The sequence below is a fragment of the Sapajus apella genome, unplaced genomic scaffold (genome assembly GCF_009761245.1).
Source record: "Sapajus apella isolate SASKATOON/1434 unplaced genomic scaffold, GSC_monkey_1.0 scaffold42, whole genome shotgun sequence".
In the NCBI taxonomy this organism is placed as follows: Eukaryota; Metazoa; Chordata; class Mammalia; order Primates; family Cebidae; genus Sapajus; species Sapajus apella.
In genome coordinates, this window is record NW_022436982.1 from 13,364,357 (window position 1) to 13,386,470 (window position 22,114).

General features: G+C 34.8%; 1 protein-coding gene across 4 annotated transcripts in view; it reads left to right on the forward strand.

Moving 5' to 3' along the window:
- MLLT3 (MLLT3 super elongation complex subunit) overlaps positions 1-22,114 on the forward strand; it is a 269,552-nt gene that overhangs the window by 167,101 nt on the left and 80,337 nt on the right. The gene's annotated exons all lie outside the window — the stretch shown is intronic.

The following is a 22,114-nucleotide window of genomic DNA, read 5'->3' on the forward strand; positions in this document are numbered from 1 at the left end:
GAAAAGAATTTTAAGTGGACTTCTTGCAAACATAAACATTGGGAATGTTTGCCTCTGTAGCTGAGTCAGCTGTATAAACATTATTGATTAGTCGAAATCTATTTGACAATGAATGTCACTAGGATCATCAGCGCCTACTTCACATGAACTTATGTATCATATTATGTGGGCACTTCACACCCTGTCTGTTTTGGAATGTGTTCTTTTCTCCAGGAGATTCTTCACTTAGTTTCTCTGTAAGGTTTTTGCACAGTTTTCTATTTATGAAGTTGTTTTCTGTATGCATTTGTAGACCATACCTGTCAAGATGCTTTATGTTACTGGTAAACTCTACCTGAGGGCTTTTTAGGAAGGAGGTTACATTTTTAGGGGGCACAGTTCTTTTTGTTGGGTACATGAACAACCACTTTGAGAACCTAAGAAAAGCTGTGATTCCTCTTATGAGAAAGTTGCCCATATATATACTTGTGTGAATATTCTGGGTGATGTGAACCCCGTTTTGTGAGTTTTGTTTTGCTAGGCTGCTCTCCTTTTACCTGAACTATGAATATGCATTTGAAGCATTGCAAGTACTTTTACCATGTTTTATTCCTTGTTGTATGTATGTCAGTAGATTATGGGTTAGGTGGGTATTGGTGGGCCAGCTTTGGAAATGGAATGCCACTTAGAGTATTCTATGGGGGAAATACAGCTTCATGAAGAAATGGGCTTTTGTAACACAACTTATTTTAAAGTTAGGAACTTAACTATATATTTATTAAGGAAGTTGTTTGAAAAAATAACTTATTTTACTCTTTTTATACTCATCAGGAACATAGTGTTGATGTTATTTACCTATGGGTATGCCCTTAATCAACTGGTCCATTTTAAATACTAATCATCCTCATTATTTTTTTTCTTATGAATTTTGCATTTTACACTTCTGATTATTTCTCTTGGGTTGGGTAGTGGGGTGGGTAATTGGAGTATGCAATTTATGGAACTTAAGTATACATGCTTCTGATAAGGATCGTAGGAAAAAAGTAAGTATTACACAAGAACTTTCTAAAATAATCACTTAGTCCCAGAGAAGTCGAGGGTTGCCTGTGAGCTGGAAAGGAGGTTACAGTCAGTGATAATGTAGCAAAGTGCAGCACTGCATCCCGATAAGGTCTCTAGTTGATTTCTCATCTTGTGCTCTACTCAGCCTTTATCTCAGAATGAGTATTCTTGACTTCTAACTTTCCTTCTTTGTGTTTAAGTGCTGTTTCAAGCCAGCAGATATTTTCCTGTTAGAATTAGATTGTGTCTTGACAACTCAAAAATAGTAAGTTGAAATGTGAACTATTCCAGGAATATGCTATGTGAAATATTACAAGTTATTTAAGGGACTAATCACAGTGAATTTTGTAGTAAAAAAATTCTTTAAAAATCATAGTAATTCCACAGATTCTCTCCATTTCATATGGGAAGATTAAAGTAGGCTTCTATAGAAATGTAAAAAAATATCAATAGACTTTTTGGCTTACCTAGATTTTTCAGTGCCTTGTATTATTTATACAGGCTTTAACCATTTGTCTTGCCTTAGTATTAACATAGCCTGTCATGGTGTTACTAACTTATGAGCCATTTTGATTTCATGAGAAAAAACTGATTGTTCACAATTGTGTCTTCAGATAAACTTTTTTTTTGGCCTGGATTTTTTGATAGGAAAGGGGATACTTTCCGCCTTATTAGTAAAAATTATATGTGTGGCATAGATGTATATATTCTACCTTAAAAGGAAAAGAAATTGAACCATTCTTCTAATCATTATATGTAACTTAAGGCACGAGTGGAGTACACTTAGTGTTTGGCTATGGTTTCTTCTCTTTTACTTTTTTCTTTTAAACTAAAAGTACATAGAGCTATTGAAAGCTGGGTGTCACTTTTCAAGAGATCAGAAAGGTTGTTTATAGAGCTGGCAGCATCTTGGAAAAAAATGTTTTTCAGCTCTTAGAAGAAAATAATTCCAAAGAACTTTTTGCCAGAGAATCCTGAAAAACTGCAAATTTATTTCTACTACATAATCTATAAGCCTGTAACAACTTTTGTAGGGGAAGGGGTCAGTAGCATCCTATTCTTTTCATTGGATTTTGTTTTTAATTTTAATGTCATATTATTTCCTAAATAGTCTCATATTTTGGTGTTTGTCCCCCTTGAAGAAATGTACCCTGTGTTCTTCTGTTACTTAGCTCCCTAATACTAAGTGTATTGTTGTTATAAATGCAAAAATACTGTGGGTAGGGCACATTCAGATTAAAACATTATTTTCTGAGAGTATTGAATACAGAGTGATTTATTTTATAGGACCCTGAAAGTAGCTTCCTCTGAATTAGAGAGCTCATGGGATCTTGCTGGGGATACTGGGGATTTGGTTTAAGACCTAGCCTGTCTGATTTTTTTAAAAAAATGAGATAGACTCTCACGCTGTTGTCCAGGCTGGAGTGCAGTGGCTTGATTTGTGTACACTGTAGCCTTATCCTTCTGGGCTGAAATGAACATCCCACCTCAGCTTCCCAAATAGCTGTGACTACAGGTGCATGCCACCACACTTTCTAATTAAAAAGAAAAGATGTAGAGACAGGATCTTACTATGTTGTCCAGGCTGGTAGGTTTTTATTTTTATTTTTATTTTTATTTTTTTTGAGATAGGGTCTTACTCTGTCACTCAGGCTGGAGTGCAGTGTGGTACAGTCATGGCTCACTGCAGCCTCAACCTCCTGGGCTCAAGCGGTCTTCACACCTCAGCCTCCTGAGTAGTTGGGACTACAGGCATGAACCACCACACTTGACTAATTTTTGTATTTTTTGTAGAGACAGGGTTTTGCCATGCCTGGTCTTAACCTCCTGAGCTGAAGTGATCAGCTCCCCTCTGCCTCCCAAAGCGCTGTGACTACAGGCGTGAGTCACTGTGTCCAGCCTCTTGTCAGACCTTAAGTAAGAAAAAGAGGGGAGGGGTTATGAAATGGGAAAGAACAACTTGAGAACTTATTTTAAAAATTGTTATTCATATTTATTATATATAAATTTTATTATATTTATTATGTTAAGGTAGGATATTTCCTTTGAGATCTTTATTCTTTGGTAGGGGAAAGACAGCAGTGAACAGTAAACTTTTGAGGGCTAGAACAAACATAATCTTTCTTTTAATTTTAAGCAAAAGGACCAAATGTATTCTGTGGAGAAGCACCTCTCTATTTGCTGAGATATTTCTATGCCTTTCCCATTTTTAGAAAATGAAATGATTGATCCTTTTGGATTAGTGATTCTCCAATTGTGCTCATTATGATATTAAGATTAAAAGACTTGTGATCATGACAGATAATTTTCTCTCCATTTATTACTTTTTTAGTAGCTTGAATTCAGTCATACTGAAAACATTGCAGAATAGTTTGACATCTATCACTATGAGGTAGGTGAAAGAAAATGAGCTTTTCTTTGGGTGTTGGCAAAGTAAACATAAACTGTATATTCAATATTGTATATCAGAGAACTAAAATTCATTATTCTACAAACTTGGCTTTCTGAATTTCTGGTTGGAAAGAAATATGATACAGTTGGAAAAGTTTTAAAGTCAGGTTGGTTTGGATAAAAACTTTATCGTCTTCAAGCTGGCTTACCCTGGAAAAACCATTGTATCTTTTTGAATCTCAGTTTATTAGCTGTGAAACAGACATGGCAGTGTTTTCCTCATAGGGAATGTGTAACAGGGTATATGGCACATAGTACGTACCCCATATCTTAGTTCTTTTCTACTCGATTACTGGTTTAGAATATCAACAGACGCTTAACCATCTTTATATCAGACACTTAAAGGTACAGTGAAAAAGATTTGCTATTTAATGCCAGCTACTCAACATTTATTCACAGGAAAACATGTTTAGCACCAGTTTTAGTGTGACCAGTGCCTCGGTAGATCTACGTTGTGTTTAAAGATTAGCCGGTGGTTTCTTTCTTCAAGGTGTTGGCACTCTGTTTGTATTTTGCTTGTATAAAGTGCCTGTATTTTGCTTGTGTAAAGGGTTTGTAATATTATTTTATAAGATGTAATTTTTCATTAGAAAAATGGATTCTTACCATTGTTCTTAATTCTGAATTTTTAGCAGATTCAAGGCTTCTCAAGGCTATGTATTTCCTTAGAAGAGTTCACATGTATGTCTAGCAAGGTAGTTGGATCCTTGTGCTTCTATGAAGAAAGCACAAAAGAGGCAAGCATCTTTGGAAAATCAAGTTTATTTTACAGTTTCTTGTTTTTTTGGCCTGGAAATGAAATGGGCTGCTTTGGTTCTGTTGTTTTTTACGGGATGGTGGTAGGGTGTTAGGTGTTTGTTTGTTCTTCCCTCCTTTCCTCCTTTCCTCCCTCTTTATTTCCCTCCCTCCCTTCCTCCCTTCCTCCCTCCCTCCCTCCCTCCCTCCCTCCTTTCCTTTCCTTTTCCTTCCTTCCTTCCTTCCTTCCTTCCTTCCTTCCTTCCTTCCTTCCTTCAATTAAACAGGGCAAAGTCTAAACATGTTGTTCAGTCCTATTTCTGAAACACTGGCAAGCAGTTAATTTTGAGGACTGAAAATTAAAACTAACCACAGCAGTTGTTAAAACTAGGGTTTCTATAGGCAGAAATCCAATTCTGTTCAGACACCACCTGTTTCAGTAGGACATTTCAGACGCCCATTTGGCAAGATTTACTGGAGAAGACATGGGGAACATGCTTCCAGTCTGTATTAAATCTGCAGCATAATGCAGTCCTGTTTCTGGGAGTGACAGTTACATTTATATATGATCTGTTTTGCAAGGAATAAATTGGAATCTGTCTGAAATGCTGCTTATTGTGAAGTGAAGTTCAGGTCCACAGTGGACCTCCAGTGAGGGGTTTTGCTTATTAAAAGGCCAAAAGGATCTTAGGATAAGGAGCTTTCACTAATGCAGCTGTGTCAAGCCATCTGAACACAGCATTTTATTACAAGGATTTGGAATGAATCTTGTGTAGGATGGTTTAGTGTTTCCTTTGTAGGGGAGTTCAGAATACTTCTAATATCTCAACTGTATGGATCACATTCTCCTCTCCTCACATTTTAATTTTTTTGAGTAGGTAAATATACACACAGTACAGCATGACGTACAGTAAGTTTTCCTCTAGGACATCAGTAATACTGTAGTAAATAAAGTGATACATAGTTCTTTGTGCACATGGATATGTCTGTAGGATAAATTTCTTAGAGTAGAATTGTGGGTCCAAGGCAAAGTGAAATTTAAATTTTGGTAGACACGTACCATTCCCTGCCAAAGAGTTATACTACTCTATGCCTGCACCAAATAGTATGTGAGTGCCTGTTTCTTCACAGGATGATTTATTGAACTGCCCTCTCCCCCAATCTGATGGATGAAAAATGGCATCTCATTTGTAATTCACATTTCTCTTATGAGTGATGGTGAGCAACTTTTCATATGCTTAAAAAGCCATTTTCATTTCCTTTCAAAGACCACATTTTAATGTATTTTAAATTGGAAATATTCTAAGTGTTTTTGGTTTCAACTTAAATTTATGGGTACTCTTCCCACATACTTACATTTGGAAAGGTTACAAAAAGATACGGAAGCCTCTTTAACCAAGGTCTGTGTTTTCAGGCTTTCTTCGATGTGTAACAAATTATGTTCTTAGGAACTGATTTGTCAAGACTTTGGATTCTAAAAATATAAGTGGCTTTTGTGGCAAACTCATCGAGACAGTGCCTAGAGATGGATAGCTGGCTGCTTATTTTAAAAATGACTCAAAGAAAATAATATAGAGAAGATTGTTTTAGTGGCTGCCATTGGACAGCTTCATTAGATTTTTGGATATTTGTTTTGGAATAAGTGCCTTTTACATTATTTTCTGATGTACATAATTCTGTAATTGTCGCTTCAAAAGATAAAAGAATGCTACTGCTTTTTTACTGCCACTGATTAAAGGTGGTTTACTTAAATAAATGTAAGACCAAGCAGGCTGCTTTACTTATGTGGTTATTTCTTAGAAGTTAATTTTCTGTCATATATGGTATTTTCTCCTCCTTTCTATACCCTTGTCTGCCACTCACCATCTCCCCCGCCCAATTAAGTGGAAAATTAAGTCGTGAAAGTGGAAACTACATATAAATGATAGGTAGAAAGTTAAAATTGTGGGCCTTAATTTCAAATGTAACGTCAATCTCATAAACTTTTAGGGAAAGCATGGTCATGATAGTACAAAGGTATTTATGTTACTCAACCCATTTAGTGTTTTTATGGTTTAATGCCTTCTTAAAGTCACACATGTTGATTGCAGGGCAGTTACAGGCTTTTGAAAATATGTACCAGAAAAATCTGTGCGATAAAACAATTTTCTTGTCTTCATTTGTTCCTTCCTTCCCAACTACATGTTTACCTTTTAAGTGAGGAGGAAAAAAATAGGGACAAACTTTCCACTCTGCTCAAACGGCATTACTGCATAAACTGAGCAAAGACTGAAAGAAAAAGAGAGGAGAGAGGGAGATGTTCCTAGAATGTGTACTAAGAAAAGTGTTTTTTTCGAGTGTTTAGTTGTCGGGATTATAAGGTGTGCCCCATTTCTTTCTGCAGACTTCCCAGGAGTAGCAGTTTAGCTGATTATGTATGAAACTGTCAATATAGTTACCTTAATTTAGTTTTGAAAGGGAATGCTGTGATATCTTAAAGCTGTCACTTAACCCTGTCACTACCTCCTGTCCCCAATGCACAAAAAGCCAAGAAAATAAGAAACGAACAGAAAAGGAAATAAATGAAAGGATGTGAACGTTGGAGAAATTTTCAATTAAGAAATAATTATTTCTCTGTCTAAATACAAAAATATTGCAGTTGAAAACTGTTGATTCTGTTTTTCTCTCTTGTCTTTGCTCAGGTACTAGTTCTTTATGTACTTGTTTCAAGGATGCATACAAAGTGTATCTAATACTTCATCGAGGTTCACTCTTCTAGGTTGGTAAGGGAGTTGTCTATGAGCACAGCTGCCTATTTTGACTGTCCCCCCCAGATATTTTGGGATTCATACGCTATAATATATAAAATGAAAACAATTTTGGGGGAAAGAAAGGAGGAGAACGGAGGCTGTGACTAACATTTTGTTTTCAGCCTTTTTTCTTGTTTCATGAGTTATGAGAAAACCTGATAGTAATCGAGATCTGAAGGTAGCACTTTAAGAAACAACTGAATGAGACTTGAAGTAGGCATGTGTGGTTCATTTTCAGGGGATGAGGATAGAGGATAGGTCATTTAATATAATAATCTTCATTACCTCAAGGGATATAGCCATGCTGTAACAGAAAGAATGTTTGATTTGATATCTGAAGGCACAAATTCAATTCTTGGGTCTGCTGCTATGTTACCTTGGGCTTAGGTTTGTACAAATCTAAAATAAGCATAAGGTCTCCTTTCTCCCATTTGAGATTATTAAATGTAATCTGGTACATAGTTAAGTAGTCAGCAAATAGTTTATTTATTGACATGACCTGTTTTTTTCTACAGATTTATTATATTTTGGGTAAAAACCATTTCTCTTACCCGGAATGGTGAAAGTAAAAGGTTTCCATCACAATGATCTGACGTAATAATAATGTTCTACCAGAAAGAACATATTTTAGTTTCAAGAAGTAATCTAATATTTTCCCTGATTTTAAAATGTATATGTGCTAATTTTAGAAAGTGTGGTCTAGAAAAGCAAAAAAGAAAACAAATCATTGTAATCTTTTCAGTGACTGTAACTTCTGTCAGTATTTCACGTTATATTTTATGTAGATAAGATCCCACTGAATATCTATATTTTGCATTTAATATATTGAACATAACTTGCATAGATTTTAAATGTATATGACTTTATTCTATGTCCTCACACTTCAGAGGATTGTTGTAAAATTTTTGGTTATTAAGAACTTACCATCAATGTGCTCCATTGATTTCTCTCCCCCCACCCCGGTAGTCTGTTTCTCAAAATTAAACTTACTGGCTTAAGACCCAGAAATTATAATATTAAGAACCAAAGAACTGTTGTGCTTTTGTTTGAAATTTTCTCTTCATGGTTTTGACAATACGGAAGTATAATGTTCTATTTTTTTTGGTGGTGGTTTAGTCCATAATAGATCAGTTATTTGGAAAGATCTATAGATTTTTTTTTTTTTTTGAGATGGAGTCTTGCTGTGTCACCCAAGCTGGAGTACAGTGGCATCACTGCAGCTAACTGTAGCCTCCACCTCCTGGGTTCAAGGGATTCTCCTGCGTAGCTGGGACTATAGGCACACAGCACCAAACTCAGCTAATTTTTGTATTTTTTTTTAGGAGAGTCGGGTGGGATTTCACCATGTTGGCCAGACTGGTCTTGAACTCCTGACCTCAAGTGATCTACCCACTTTGGCCCCTGAAAGTGCTAGGATTATAGATGTGAGCCACTGTGCCTGGTCTAACATATGTAATTTAATATAGATTATTGTAGGTGTAGATTTTGCAGCTTGTCTTTGTAAATGTCATTCTCACCTTCCCTTTCCCTACAGTGTAGATTGTGGGCCTGTAGGTAGTATGAAATGGATAAATAATGGAAATATTGAGTGAAATAAAGATGCCCTGTTCATGAAACAAACTGGCCCAATCAACTACCGTTAGAGTAAAATGAAATATAACAAAAATTTTGTTGGCTTTACAAATAGCCTTTACATGAACTTGTGGTGACTTAAGATAGGGATTTGTATGGGTAATGTAGACAGAAGTCCATGCATATGGTAGCCATTGTGTCTTTGGGCAAATTAAAAATAAATGTCATGCTTAGAATTCCAGCAATTTGGAAGACTGAGGCGGGGGACCACTGGAGGCCAGGAGTTTGAGACCAGTCTGGGCCACATAGTGAGATCCCTGTCTCTACAAAAAAAAAAAAAATCAAATAAAATTAGCTGGGCGTAGTGACACATACCTATAGTCCTAGCTACTCGGGAGGCTGAGGTGGAAGGATTGCTTGAGCCCAGGAATTTGAGGCTCCAGTGAGTTATGATTTCTGCCACTGCACTACAGCCCCAGCCTTGATGACAGAGGAAGACCCTGTCTCTAAATAAATAAGTGAAGTGCTGCTCCTTCTCCCCACCCTACAAACCCCAGTCCAAGGGGCATAGCATGGCTGGCATAGCATAGCTGAATTTCAGCTCATCCTCATCCAGTTGGCCACACTTCCTATGCAGGGTACCATCTGGACAGCCATTTGCAGTGGCACTATTTATAGGTTCATAATAAGGTAAGCTATCTTGTTTGATATAATCTAGTCAGAGTTATCTGGAGAAATAATAAATAAATCTTTCTTGAAAATTTGTTTTCAGAGTATTCCGATTTTGAATAGCCATGTCCTTTCAAAGGTTTAGCTTGATCTCTCACTCTGCCATTCTGCTTTGTGCTTTTAGCCTATGATGCTATTATCCAGCATTCATAAACCCCTATAAAGTTCTGGTTTAAGCATAGGGAGCAGAATTTTGATAAGACTGTTTTGCTAAACCAGGGGTTTCAAGTGCCAGTGACTACGAGACCAGGCTAATCCTTTGAAAGTGTATGGCTACAAAAATTAGAAGACCAGGTGAATAATGTAGCCCTTGCTGTAGGGAATTTCACACAAAAGATAGTTATTTATTGTTTTTTTTTTAAATAAAGATTAAGTGAAGTAGAATTTTCCTTTCTGATGATTTTGAACTCTGAATACTTTGGCAAAGAGATCATCAGTGAACTCTGAATCAGGAATATTCTAGATCAGCATTAATAAAAATACCTTCTACTATGTTCCAGTTGTAAGATGTACTTTATCTGATTTGGCTCTTCCCATGGGTCTGAGGACCAGGGCTGGAACTAGTTCTAGTTGAGTCATTTCTCTTATGTCCCCTCTATTTCTCCTTCTTAGATTTCTTTTCCTACTCTTGACAGAAGGCATTGGCTTCTTTCGTCCATCACACCCTCTCCCAGAGTCAGGTTTCTTGAGCTTTACTTCTTTATCCACACCAGCCCCTGGGATCATTTTATCTGAAATCTGTCCTTTTTTTATTTTCTGGAAGAGATTTTTGTGGCTTATATACATACACTCAATTTTGGCTTTAGTTTATTTTTATTTTTTAATAAAAAATGCTGTAATTAAACCTTTATTCTGATTTACCTTTTTAAAGTGAAAATAACCTGACACCAGAGATGTGTCTCTGTACTGCAGAGCAACATAGAATATGAATGTCTCACAGATCCTAGGTTAAACTCTTCTGGATTGATCGGCCTTAAAGATAATAGTAACACTTATAGGAATTGAGATGTATGGTAGCTTTCTCACTGCTCGATTTTCTGTATACTGATCCTGATTTTTTTTTTTGGTGTAGTGAATACAACACAACAGTTAAAAAGGCAGACTCATAACACAGCCCCCCCCCCCCCTTTTTTTTTTTCCAAATGCTGGTATTGGTGCTTAGTAGCTGTGTGTCTTTGGATATGTCACTGATCTCTAACAGTCTGTTTGCTCCTTTGTAAAATGAGGTGTTGTGCCATCTACCAAGATACAGTAGTTATGAGGATGACTTGAGATAATGCATGAGAAGTGATTAGCACAGTGACTGCTGTTTAGGAAAAACCCATAACCACTTTCGTTATTTTTATTACATTTAAATTCTGGTCATGTGGATCAGGTCTTATTTTCATGGCTATAAAATGGGTAAATCCTACAGTTTTATAGCTGATGATATTCTTTGATATAATAGGTCAAGGTTGCCATTTTATAGATTAGTAAACTAAGGCATCAAATACTGAAATCAGTCAAGCAAAAGATAGCTGAGTCGGGGTTTTCGTTCACTGTTTTTCATATTCTTTCTAGGGTTACACAGAATGATGTTAGTTTTCTTTTTGGAAATGCAATTAAAAGAAGACAAAGAATTAGATATAAAAATCCCCAGGGCCACTTCTCTTAGTTGCATTAGGACCAATGGAGCAGTCTTGCATGAATCCCTTTTCTGAAGACAACCTGGGTAAGCTGCCAGCGAAGCAGCTCGCTGGTTGGCAGCAGCAGACTTCATCCTTTTGTTTATTGCTTTATAGACTAAATTTTCCTGTATTTCTCTTGCTTCTGAAAACACAGTTTATGCAGAGAATATGATAATTAGAAATCCCTTTCCCCCAAACTTTCTAAAGCCAGCATCAAACTATCTGTAGGGATTGGTTAAGCTTGCATTTTCTGTAAGTTAAGAAGCAATCATAATTTTTGGAGTCTTTCTTTTATTCAGTTAAACAGCAAGGATATGCATGACTTTAGACGTAGTGTTTAGAAATGGTTAATGCAACATTAATCAGCATATGAAAAGCCTGGAAGAAAGTCAACAAATAACTGTAATCTACTAGGGTTTTGAAAATAGAGATACAAATAAGTCGTGGTGTATGGTGATTCTTTGAGTGCTTAGATATTAAAAGATTTTCTGCTCAGAGCAGGAAAGTAGGCTGATAATACACTTTAATAGAATCGGTATACTGTATACTGTGGCTGACTTGCTACCTTTTCTCTGGAGGAGCTACTTTGGCCTCTTGATAGCCATCTTTCACTACCCCACCACACATACACAATCTTTTGGATTTATCTAAAAAGATCTAAAAATGGTTGAGAATAATTGAATCTAGGACCGATAAGACAGACTCAGGAAATCCAAGATGCTTTTCAAGTCCTAGAAGACTTCTCTGGTAGAAGATTTTTATTCTTTTGTTTCTTGCTTCATAGATTGAAGTTCCCTGTACAAAGCTAATGTCTTTTGCTTCTGAAAATCAAGTGGGAGAGGACCTTCCTAAGTCTTCCCATACTCCTTTTTCCTTCAGATACCATCCTTACTCCTCCCACTTCTGCTTACGTAGCTCTGAGTGTTTGATAAACAAAAATAAAAATTTCTTGCCAAGAGCTGTCTTTTAGCTTACTGCTTGCCTTGTCTGGAGGAAATATAAATACTTTTCATTTTGAAATATTTGAGTACCTACTGTGGGCCACACAACACCAGATTCTGGGTATATAGTGAAAGATCACTGATTTCTTTTCTTTTCTTTTTTTTTTTTTTTTTGCTTTCTATCAAGGCTTAACCCTTGGTCAAGTTTTAGGGAATAATGCATTCTTAACTTTTAAGAGGACTGAAATAATCTAGCTCAGTTTCTTGTTTTATAAAAAACACCGGGTGTGGTAGTGAGCATCTGTAGTCCCAGCTACTAAGGAGGTTGAGGCAAGAGGATTGCTGGAGCCCAGGAATTCCGGTCCAGCCTGGATAACATACCAAGACCCTGTCTCTAAAACAGAAAGAAAGAAGGAAAACAAAACAAATTGATAGCCACCAGTCCAGGCTGCCCTCGTGTGCTTCAGGAGAAAAAGCTGTGGTACTCAGACATCTGCTTCTTTTAGTGGGGTGCCAGGAGCTTTTTTATTGGCCTCCATTCCCCATCCCACTCCAGGCAGGATCTGAGTCCCTAAAGATTAAGGATGGTAAAAAACAATTTTTTTTTAAGAAAGCTGATCTTTTATGTAAATCATTAGATGGTTGAAGTGCATATGTGTAAAATTGTCTTGTTTCTACAACAAATTCTGCTAAGTTGAGCTGATTTCCCCAATAAGATGTAGAAATGCTGTTCCCAAATACACTTGAATTTATGTTACAAGTTTACTGTCTTTTTTCTGCAACCAAGACAATATATTTTAGTTGAGAGGAGATGAACTGAGAACTTCAGACTATGCTTGTTTTTTGTTTGCTTTGCTTTTGTGTGTGATATAGATAGAACAACCACTTCATTTGGCATTTTTGAGAGAAGACCACTGCCTTTCCTCTTATTAGAAAAGCCTTGATTTAGCTGACAAATCTAATTTGTGTAAGGAAGCCTTTGTTCCATTTGGGATGGTATTTAGATTCCTCTTAGAATAATATGGTAGAATTTAGTTCTGCACAGTATGTTATGAGTCCTTGGAGAGAGAGCCAAGTCAAGAAAATTGAAACAGACTGAAGGCCCCTTGAAGACATCCTCTGATTTCATTGCCCTTCCCAGAGTCCTTTAGTCTACTGTCCATAGATCGAGATGTGGGGCTTCCAAAAATACTATTATTTACTTACTTTATGATTTAAAAAATTTTGGAAATAATCTCACACACTTGTAATACAAATTTGCAAGTATGGAACAAAGAACTTTTCTTTCCTGACCATTTGAGAGCAGGCTGCCAGTATTGATGCTCCACTGTCCCTGAATGCTTTAGAGTTTATTTTCTGCAAACAAGGGCATTCTCTTACATAACTACAATACAACCATCCAAGTCAGGAATTAGCATAATACATTATTAATTTGTTATTCTCAGATCCTATTCTAGTTTTGTTGCAGATTGTTCTAGTAATCTCCTTTACTTTGATAGCAAAAGGATCTAGTCTAGAGTCGTATCATGTCTTAGCCCCCTTCAACTGGAGAGAGTTTCTTGTCTTTCCTTGACTTTCATGAACTTGAAAACTTTAAAGACTTCAGGCCAGTTATTTAGAAAATATACATAGTTGGGTATGTATATTTCCTTGCAACTAGATTCAGGTTATGCATCTTTGGCAGAAATATCTGGGCTCTTCTCATTGAACCATATTACGTGATCCTGATTTCCACTGAGACATTACTTTTCATGTTAATGCTCATCACCTGATTCAAATACCATCCTCCAGGCTTCTCTACTGTATAATTTCTCTTTGTAATTAATAAGTGTTTTATTGGAAGCTACTTTGAGAAGATGTAAATATTCCATTTTTCCTCAAACTTAAGTTTATTCTTATGTTTATTTTATCATCATGGACTCATGGGTATATACTTTTTTCAGTGATAACCTATTATTATCATTATTTATTTTCGTAACTTAGATTTTCCTGATTTGGCCAGTGGGAGCCCCTTTGGTCTAGTTTCTTTGCATACTTTTAACCTTTTTCTATAAAAAGATATGTCAAGCTGATTTTGTAGTTTCTTATCCCTGCTCTGAATTCAGCCATTTCTCTGAAAAGCAGATCCTTTTAGTGGCTCCCAGCCACGGTATGGGTGTTCCTTCACTTTTAACCACCCCTTCCCACTCCTGGCTCCTTTGCTTGGCCCAACCTAACAGCTTTTAGACTGAATTGTTCAGGAAGCAAAAGGGCATAATTTATTTTTATTAATCACTTGAGTTAGCTCTGAGTGGATGGGGACTATAATATATTTGATGTGGTATCCCCTGGTGCCTGCTATATGGTAAATACTCAATAAATGTATAAATTCATTCAAAGGCAAATACTTATTATGTGCCTATTAGGAGTCAGCCATTATTCCAGGTACTAGAGAGATACAACAGTGAATCAAAATTTAAAAACAAAAGCATGCATAGGAAGGAGCTCTGTGAACGGAAATAGCTTTTTTGTGAAGATTGGAAATAATTTTGTAAGGCAGCCATTTCCCAAGTGTGATTATTTAATGTGTATTCAATGAAAAAAAGGTTTTGACTTTACACTTTTAAAACTGTTGTTGTTATTAAAATGCATAGAGTAAAAGAAGCACAGATTGTTTTTTTTCCCCCAGCCTTGGTGATTTTTTTTTTCCTGTGTTAGGACAACTCTGCTTTTTCCCCCACCCTGTATGTGTCTCACATATAGCTAACTCCACTTTTAAGGACAAAGGGGAAACTTTAGTATTGTAGACATGACATATTAGCTAATTCTGCCATATAGTTTGTTAGATTTCATACCGTTGACCAAAATTTAATTATTTGATAGAAAAAAGTGATTTTACTCGAACATTTTTCTCATTATAGTTTTGGTAATAAGTAATAGAATGTAAAAAAGATAAGACTATATTAACAACTCTTCAATGTTATGTTATTTCATTTAACTCCTGTGGGTAGAACTATAATACATACTGTATAATCAAACTCTGTCTGTTTTAGTATTTTAAAATTATTAGAGCATTTATTCACTCAGCACATACTTGATTGCCTATTCTTTACCAAGTACTTACTACACAGGACACTTAAGAAGATTAAATGAGACAATGTGTCTGTTTTTTGCTCATATTAGCTAATAAATATCTGCTGAATTTGAATGTGAATTTCTTTTCCTAGACTAGAAGATTCTGACATCAGGAATTTTGAATTTTTCTTATGATAAAAATGTAATACTACAAACCACTCAAACTGTCTGTATATGCCTTCTCACTCCATTCCTTTGCCTTCCCTAGATGTAATTACCCTCCTAAAGTTTCCTGAATTTTTAAACATGTTTTTACCACAAATGTATGTATTCTTTTGTTTGCTCAGCTTTGCTTATTTTTTGTTATGAAAATGATATAATACTATATGTATTTTTTGTGACTTTGACTTTATTCAGCATTATAAGAGTTGTCTTTGTTATTGTCTGTTTATTTCACTGCCTTATATAGTCCAAAGAGTGATTATATCATGACGTGTGTATTCATTTTCTTGTTATCTAGAGATCTAGATTACCCCTTTTTATTTGTTTTTGCAATTATGAACCTTTTTGTGCAAGTTTCCAGTATACCCATGCAAGAGTTTCTGTAGGGCAGTAGATTTCAGACTTTTGTGACCATGACACATAGTAAGAAACATGTTTTCCATAATGATCAAGGAAAAGATGTACATCTATTTATGTATATTTCCATATACATAAATAGATGTACATGTTTTCCTAGTTTTCTCAGTGTTTTTTTTCTACTTTGTGATATCTTTTGATAGACAAATTCTTAATGTGATAAGATTTTTAAAAAGTTAATTCTTTTTAATGTCCCATGTAATATATTCTCATATACCCCAAGGTCATATAGATATTCTCCTGAATTTTTTTTTCTTAACAAGTTTTATAAATTTTGTCTAACATTTGAAATATTTTCAAACATCTGGAATTAATTTTATGTATATATGAGGTAAGATTCTAATTTAAATTTTTCCTATATAGAAAACCAGTTCCAACAGTTTTATTGAGTTGTCTATGCTTTCCTCAATGATTCACCATGGGAAACATCAGCTTTTCAAATATTTGTGAGTCTGTTTGGAAGGGTGTACATTTCTGTTCCATTGATCAGTTTGTTAATCTCTGTAGCAATACTGCAATGTTGTAATTACTATCATTTCATAAAGAGGTTTACTATATATTTAACAAGTTCTGGTAGATCATTCTTTTTTCTTCATATAAATTTTGGAATCAGTGTAAGTTCTCTGAAAAACTGTTGGAATTTGAATTGAAATTACATCGAATCTGTGGATGAAGAATATTCTCGTCTATGAACCTAGTTTCTCTATGAATTCATATAAATGTTCTTTAATGCCTTTAAAGCGTCTCTGTAGATTTATGCTTTGTTTATTCCTACCTACTTTACATTTTGTATTGCTATTACTAATATTAAATGTTTCCTGTTTGTTCCTGATTTGTAAAGATGCAGTCTACCTTAGGATATTGATGTGACTCCTAACATCTTACTAAACTTACTAATTATGTACCGGTTTTTTATATTTCTGGGTTGACAATTAAATGTGAATAATGACATACATCTGTCTTATTTCCAATTGTCCCGTCCTTTCCCTGCCCCTTCGGCGTTTTGCAGTCCCAAGCCAGTAGAAATACCAGGAAAAACTCAATTTGAAACAGACTGATTCTAATACTTTGCTATTTAGAATGTTGTTGCCATTGGATTTTAGTAGCTACTCTTTTTCAAGATAAGGAATTTATCTCCTAGTCATGTTTGTAAAGAATTTTGTTTGTTTTCATTTTTTAAAAAATCATGGATGAATTTTTGATTTTATCAGAAAACGTTTCAATATCTATTGAGATGAACAGATGGTTTTGTTCTCCTTTAATCTGTTAATGTGGTGCTTGACAAGTATTTCTGTCATGCCAAACTACTCTTGACTGTTGGGATTAAACCCAATTTGCCCTTGGTTTATTAGGTTTTTTCTTCCTTTCTTTTTAACCCTACAATTGGATTAGTTATGCTAATATTCTATTCAAAAATTTTTGCATTTATATTCTCGAGTTAGATCAGGCCATGTGCTTCTTTCTCTTACTCTACCTGGTTAGGATTTGTTGCTTTGATAATATTAACCATATAAAATAAAATATGTTTTCTTTTTTCTATTATTATTATTTTTTTAAGAGACAGGGTCTCACCCTGTTCCCCAGGCTGGAGTACAGTGGTGAAGTCATGGCTTACTTCAGCCTCCAACTCCTGATTTCAAGAGGTTCTCAAGCTTCAGCCTCCTGATTAGCTAGGACTATAGGTGTGTGCCGCCACACCTGGCCAAGTTTTAAATTTTTTTTTAGCAATGGGGTCTTGCTATATTGCCCAGGCTGGTCTTGAACTTCTGGCCTCAAGTGAGTAGTCCTCCCACCTTACTCTCCTAAAACCACTGGGGTTACAGACATGAACTACTATGCCTGCCTCTCTTTCCTATTCTCTAGAAGAGTTTCTTTAACATTAAAATTATCTTTTCCTAGAACTTGCTTTCAAAACCCTGTGGGCCTGATGTTTTCTTTATAGGAAAATTTCAAACTACTTATTTGATATTAATATAGGATTCTTCTTAATTTTTATTTTTTGGGAGAGTCGGCTTTCTAAGTCATATTGTCCCCAAGATTTGCTTTCACATTTGTTACAATAAAATTATTTATAATATATTCTTATCTATTTTATTTGTGCTATACTTGTAGATGTTTTCTTATTTTTTTTCTTCCTATGCTTTATTTGTACTTTCTCTGCTTTGTTTTAATTCAGTCTTTCAGAGAGGACTGTGAGTTTTATTAGTTCTTTTCAGAGTTCTTTTCTTTAGGCTTTGTTGACTGTTTTATTAGGGTTAAAAAAAATCTTTATAGCCTTTCTTTTGCTCGAGTTTATTATGCTGCTGTTCATTATAATCATCCATCATTTTCTTCACAGGCAAGGATTGGTGGCTAAAATTTTTTCAAGTCCTGTTTTAATTACTTCCACAAACTTAATATAGCATTTTCTTTATCATTCAATATGATGAAGTTGAAAAATTTTAATTTCTTTTTTTTATTTGAAAGTTATTGAAGTATATTTATATAATTGCAAATATGTAGAATTTTTTAAAAACATAAAAAGGTTTTTAAATTTTAGCTTAATTGTATTACCATAATTTCTTCTTACACTTGTTTTCCTTATTCCTGATATAAATCCTGTGGATGTTGTTTTACTAAAAGGCTCATATTAGTAAACACTCAGTTTGTGTTAATCTATAAAAGTTTTGATCATTGCCTTTATTATGAAAGTGTTTTTTCTGATTTTACAATTCTAGGTTTTGTTTCCTTTCAATATTTGAAAACATTTTTCTATTGTTTCTTTGAAGTCTGGTGTAAGTCTGATTTAGGGTTGTACTAATAGATGTTTAGCAACTATCTCTCCGAAGGAAAAAGTTACTTTCAGTGTTTGCTTATTTCTGTGGTGCAGATACTCTCACCATATTATATCAGTTATTGCAAAGTTGGGAAGAACATACAGTTAGGAATTATTTCTGCCATCCGGATACAACAGAGACAGTTAACCCAAGAAAGCAGCTAATAATAAGATGTAGTAACCTCATTAGAAAGTGCTGTTTTGGTTATCGATTACCTCTGCTTTTAATATTTCTCTGCTTATAATTTTATATTATAAAATAATAGTCTTGTTTGATTTATACAATGCATTTACTGTTAAAAACTGTCTGAAAAAAACTCCTAAAAATTTAGCAGTTGGCTCTCAGTCAAGTCTGTATTAGCTGTCACCAGTGTACCACTTGTTGTTATTAATACATGATCTCTTGTTTCTTATTGCCTTTATAGTCTTTTTGTTTTGGTGTTCTTCATTTTTAGTATAATATGTCTAGTATTAAATTCCTTTTAATTTATGTATATCATTTTTATATTATGCTTGTTTTATCTGTGGATTCATGACTTTTGCCATGTTTGCAAAATTCCCAGCCATTGTATCCCTATGTTCTTTATTCTTTCTGGGTCTCTGATTCGATATTTGTTATTTTTATTCTGTTCTCCATGTCTCTTAATAGCTTTTATATTTCCCATTTTCTTGCATCTTTTGTGCGTATTCTGGCAGTTTATTCATATCTATCTTCCAGTTCACTAATTCTTTTCAGCTGTGTTCAGTCTGCTGTTTAACTAGTCCATTGAGATATTGATTCCAACAGTGTTTTTTTTTTTTCTTCATTTCTTAAAGTCTTATTTGTTTCTTTTCAGTGGCCTGGTCATTCTTATTAATTTCTTATTGCTTGCATCACTTTTTGGATTCCAATGTTTTTCCTTCCATACTTCATATATAGTTATTTATAGTCTGCCTTTGGCGATTTCCCTATATGCAGTATTAAGGTCCTTTTACCTTACATTATGGTGGCTTGTTTCTTTGTATTCAGGAATATTTTTAAATTGCAAGTTTATATTGGGAATCCTGAGGCCTGAATTCAGAGTATTTTTCCCCAGCAGCAGATTTGTAAAGGCTTCTTCCGGGTTTCTGTGAGACCCTGAGGTTTAAGTCTCCAAATGTGCTATAGGCCCCAGGTTTGGTCTTTTGAGACCCATGAGAACACAGGCATGTATGTGTCCTTTAGGCAGCCCCATCTTTCATGTGTGACTGTAGTTCACGTTTTAATGCCTGTCTTTTATCTTCCTGTTTCATATACTCTTGAGTCTTGAATTTTTTCTTTATTTTTTTAAAGGCCCAGCAATGAAGTTTTGTTGTAATTATCTAATATCTAATTGTATTACGGTAAGAACTCCCAAAGAGAACACCGTATTGCCCAAATTAGAAGAGTTGTTTTCCGTGAAGCCATAGTATGTAATCAGTTCCAGCATAGTACTTTGCGTATGCTGGAGATCTCATAAATATGTATTAAATAACTATTGAGAGAAGGTTACAAGATAGCGTAAACCTGATTGAATTTTTGCATTGCCCAGTTGCATCTCTTTGGGCTTTTATTTATGCAGTATATTTATTATATTTTTATGTGTCAGGTACTGTTTTTCATTTTATACTTCCAGCCATTCTATTGTGATTAATAATATAATCTGAAGATTGGCTATTCTCTGTTATTTAACAATTATTTATCAAGCTAAATTGTCAGAAATTCAAGCGAGTACTAAGAGAGAAGGCTGGAATGATCTGGCTAATGTGTTTTTAAGCTGGTTTAAAAAAAAAAAACAGGAACTGTACAAAGCTAAATATACAAAAACCTAGAAAGAGAAGTGATATAAATATTACTTTGAATTTCTAGTTTCAAACCACAAAGATAAGCAGAAGTTTACTTGAAACTACAGTCTTCTAAATATAACTTACAGTTAATAGTACTTAACTATGATTTAGAACTTAAGCCATAGCAAGTCAGGGAGTAATATATAAATAGGAGAATTTTAAATGTGTTTGGATTCTGAAACAAAAGGATTTTATAGCACATACAACATAGCTGAAACAAGGCATAGTCATTTGAGGGAAAAAGGGGCATTTAAATATTTTGTTTTTTTAAGCCATTATTTTGTAAAATATTAAATATTTTTGCCAATTAGTACTTTACACATAAGCTTCATTTAAGTGCATATATAGTACCTCAGTGTATTTTTAATATTAAAAAATATTTATTGGGTTTACTTAATTCTTTAGAACAGAAGGCTGGACGACTGAAAATTTACTACTTATTCTTTTCACTTCAGAGTTGAAATACATTTTTTCATTTGTTTCTTTCTCAATTATAAATATAATTTGTAGATTTTTTAATCTTATTAATGATGTAAGTAAAATGTATATAACTCAAAGTGCAATCTTAGTAAGAAGCTACATCTGTAGCTTGATGCTTGATTCTAGTTTACTCAGAAACAGTAAGATAACAATCAAATGACATCAGAAGGAAAATTGAAACGTTTTTAAAACATAGAAAGATACTGGTCACATTGTTGAATCATTTCTCTTTTTATTTTTCTAATACAAAATGTATTGTATTTCATAATATCTCTAAAGTGCAAATGGGTGCATGAAAAGGAAGAGGATAAAGTACATTTGTGAAGTTGAAGATATTTATATCAAAATAACACTTACATGGCTGAAAAAAAATAGCCAAGTGTTTAACAAAAAGCAGAAGTCCTATGTACTAGTCTTCCTGAACCTCCTTCCCACTTTCTGGAAGGAACCACTTTAACTGTTTACCACTTTAACTGTTTCTGTATTTAACATTTTTTTTTCTTTTTTTGACCCGGAGTCTTGCTCTTTCGCCAGGCTGAAGTGCAGTGGCGTGATCTCAGCTCACTGCAATCTCCGCCTCCCAGGTTCAAGTGATTGTCCTGCCTCAGCCTCCTGAGTAGGATTACAGGTTCACGCCACCACACCCAGCTAATTTTTGTAATTTTAGTGGAGACGGGGTTTCACCATGTTGGCCAGTATGGTCTTGATCTTGTGATCCGCCCGCCTTGACCCTCCAAAGTGCTGAGATTACAGATGTGAGCCACTGTGCCCAGCCTCTGTGTTTAAATTCTAAGGTAAATGCCCAGAGTTTCCAAACTATATGCTATGCGGCTGTTTTTGCATGAGAATCTAACCCAGCTCCATATGATACCATATTAATGACATCTCATATGACACCATTTTAAATTTGTCTCTTGGTTACTTTTATAACTTTCTAGATGTTTAATGTAGCACTAGATTACTTGTCTCACCATCTGTGGACAGTGCCCCTTGATTCTCAGCTTTGTAAGTTCAGGTTATCCTAAGGTTTCTTTCTCTTCTCTGCTCCAGTTCAGACACTTACTTTTTTACGTTGTATAGGTTGATAAGATTGTGCTATGTAATAAAAATGTTAAGTCTTCTGTGCTTGTCTGTAGCAGTGGTGGTGGTAGTAATTGAAAGCACTCGCATAGTTCCTGCTTTGTGCTTGACACATTACATACACATATTGTTTATGATGCATACATATATACAGACATAGGTACTTCACATATATTAAACTTTAATCATTAGGCTGACTTTATGGTATAAGTAATATTATGGTAATGTCATTTTACAGACAAGAAAATTTTAAGTCACTTAGCAAGTGATAGAGCT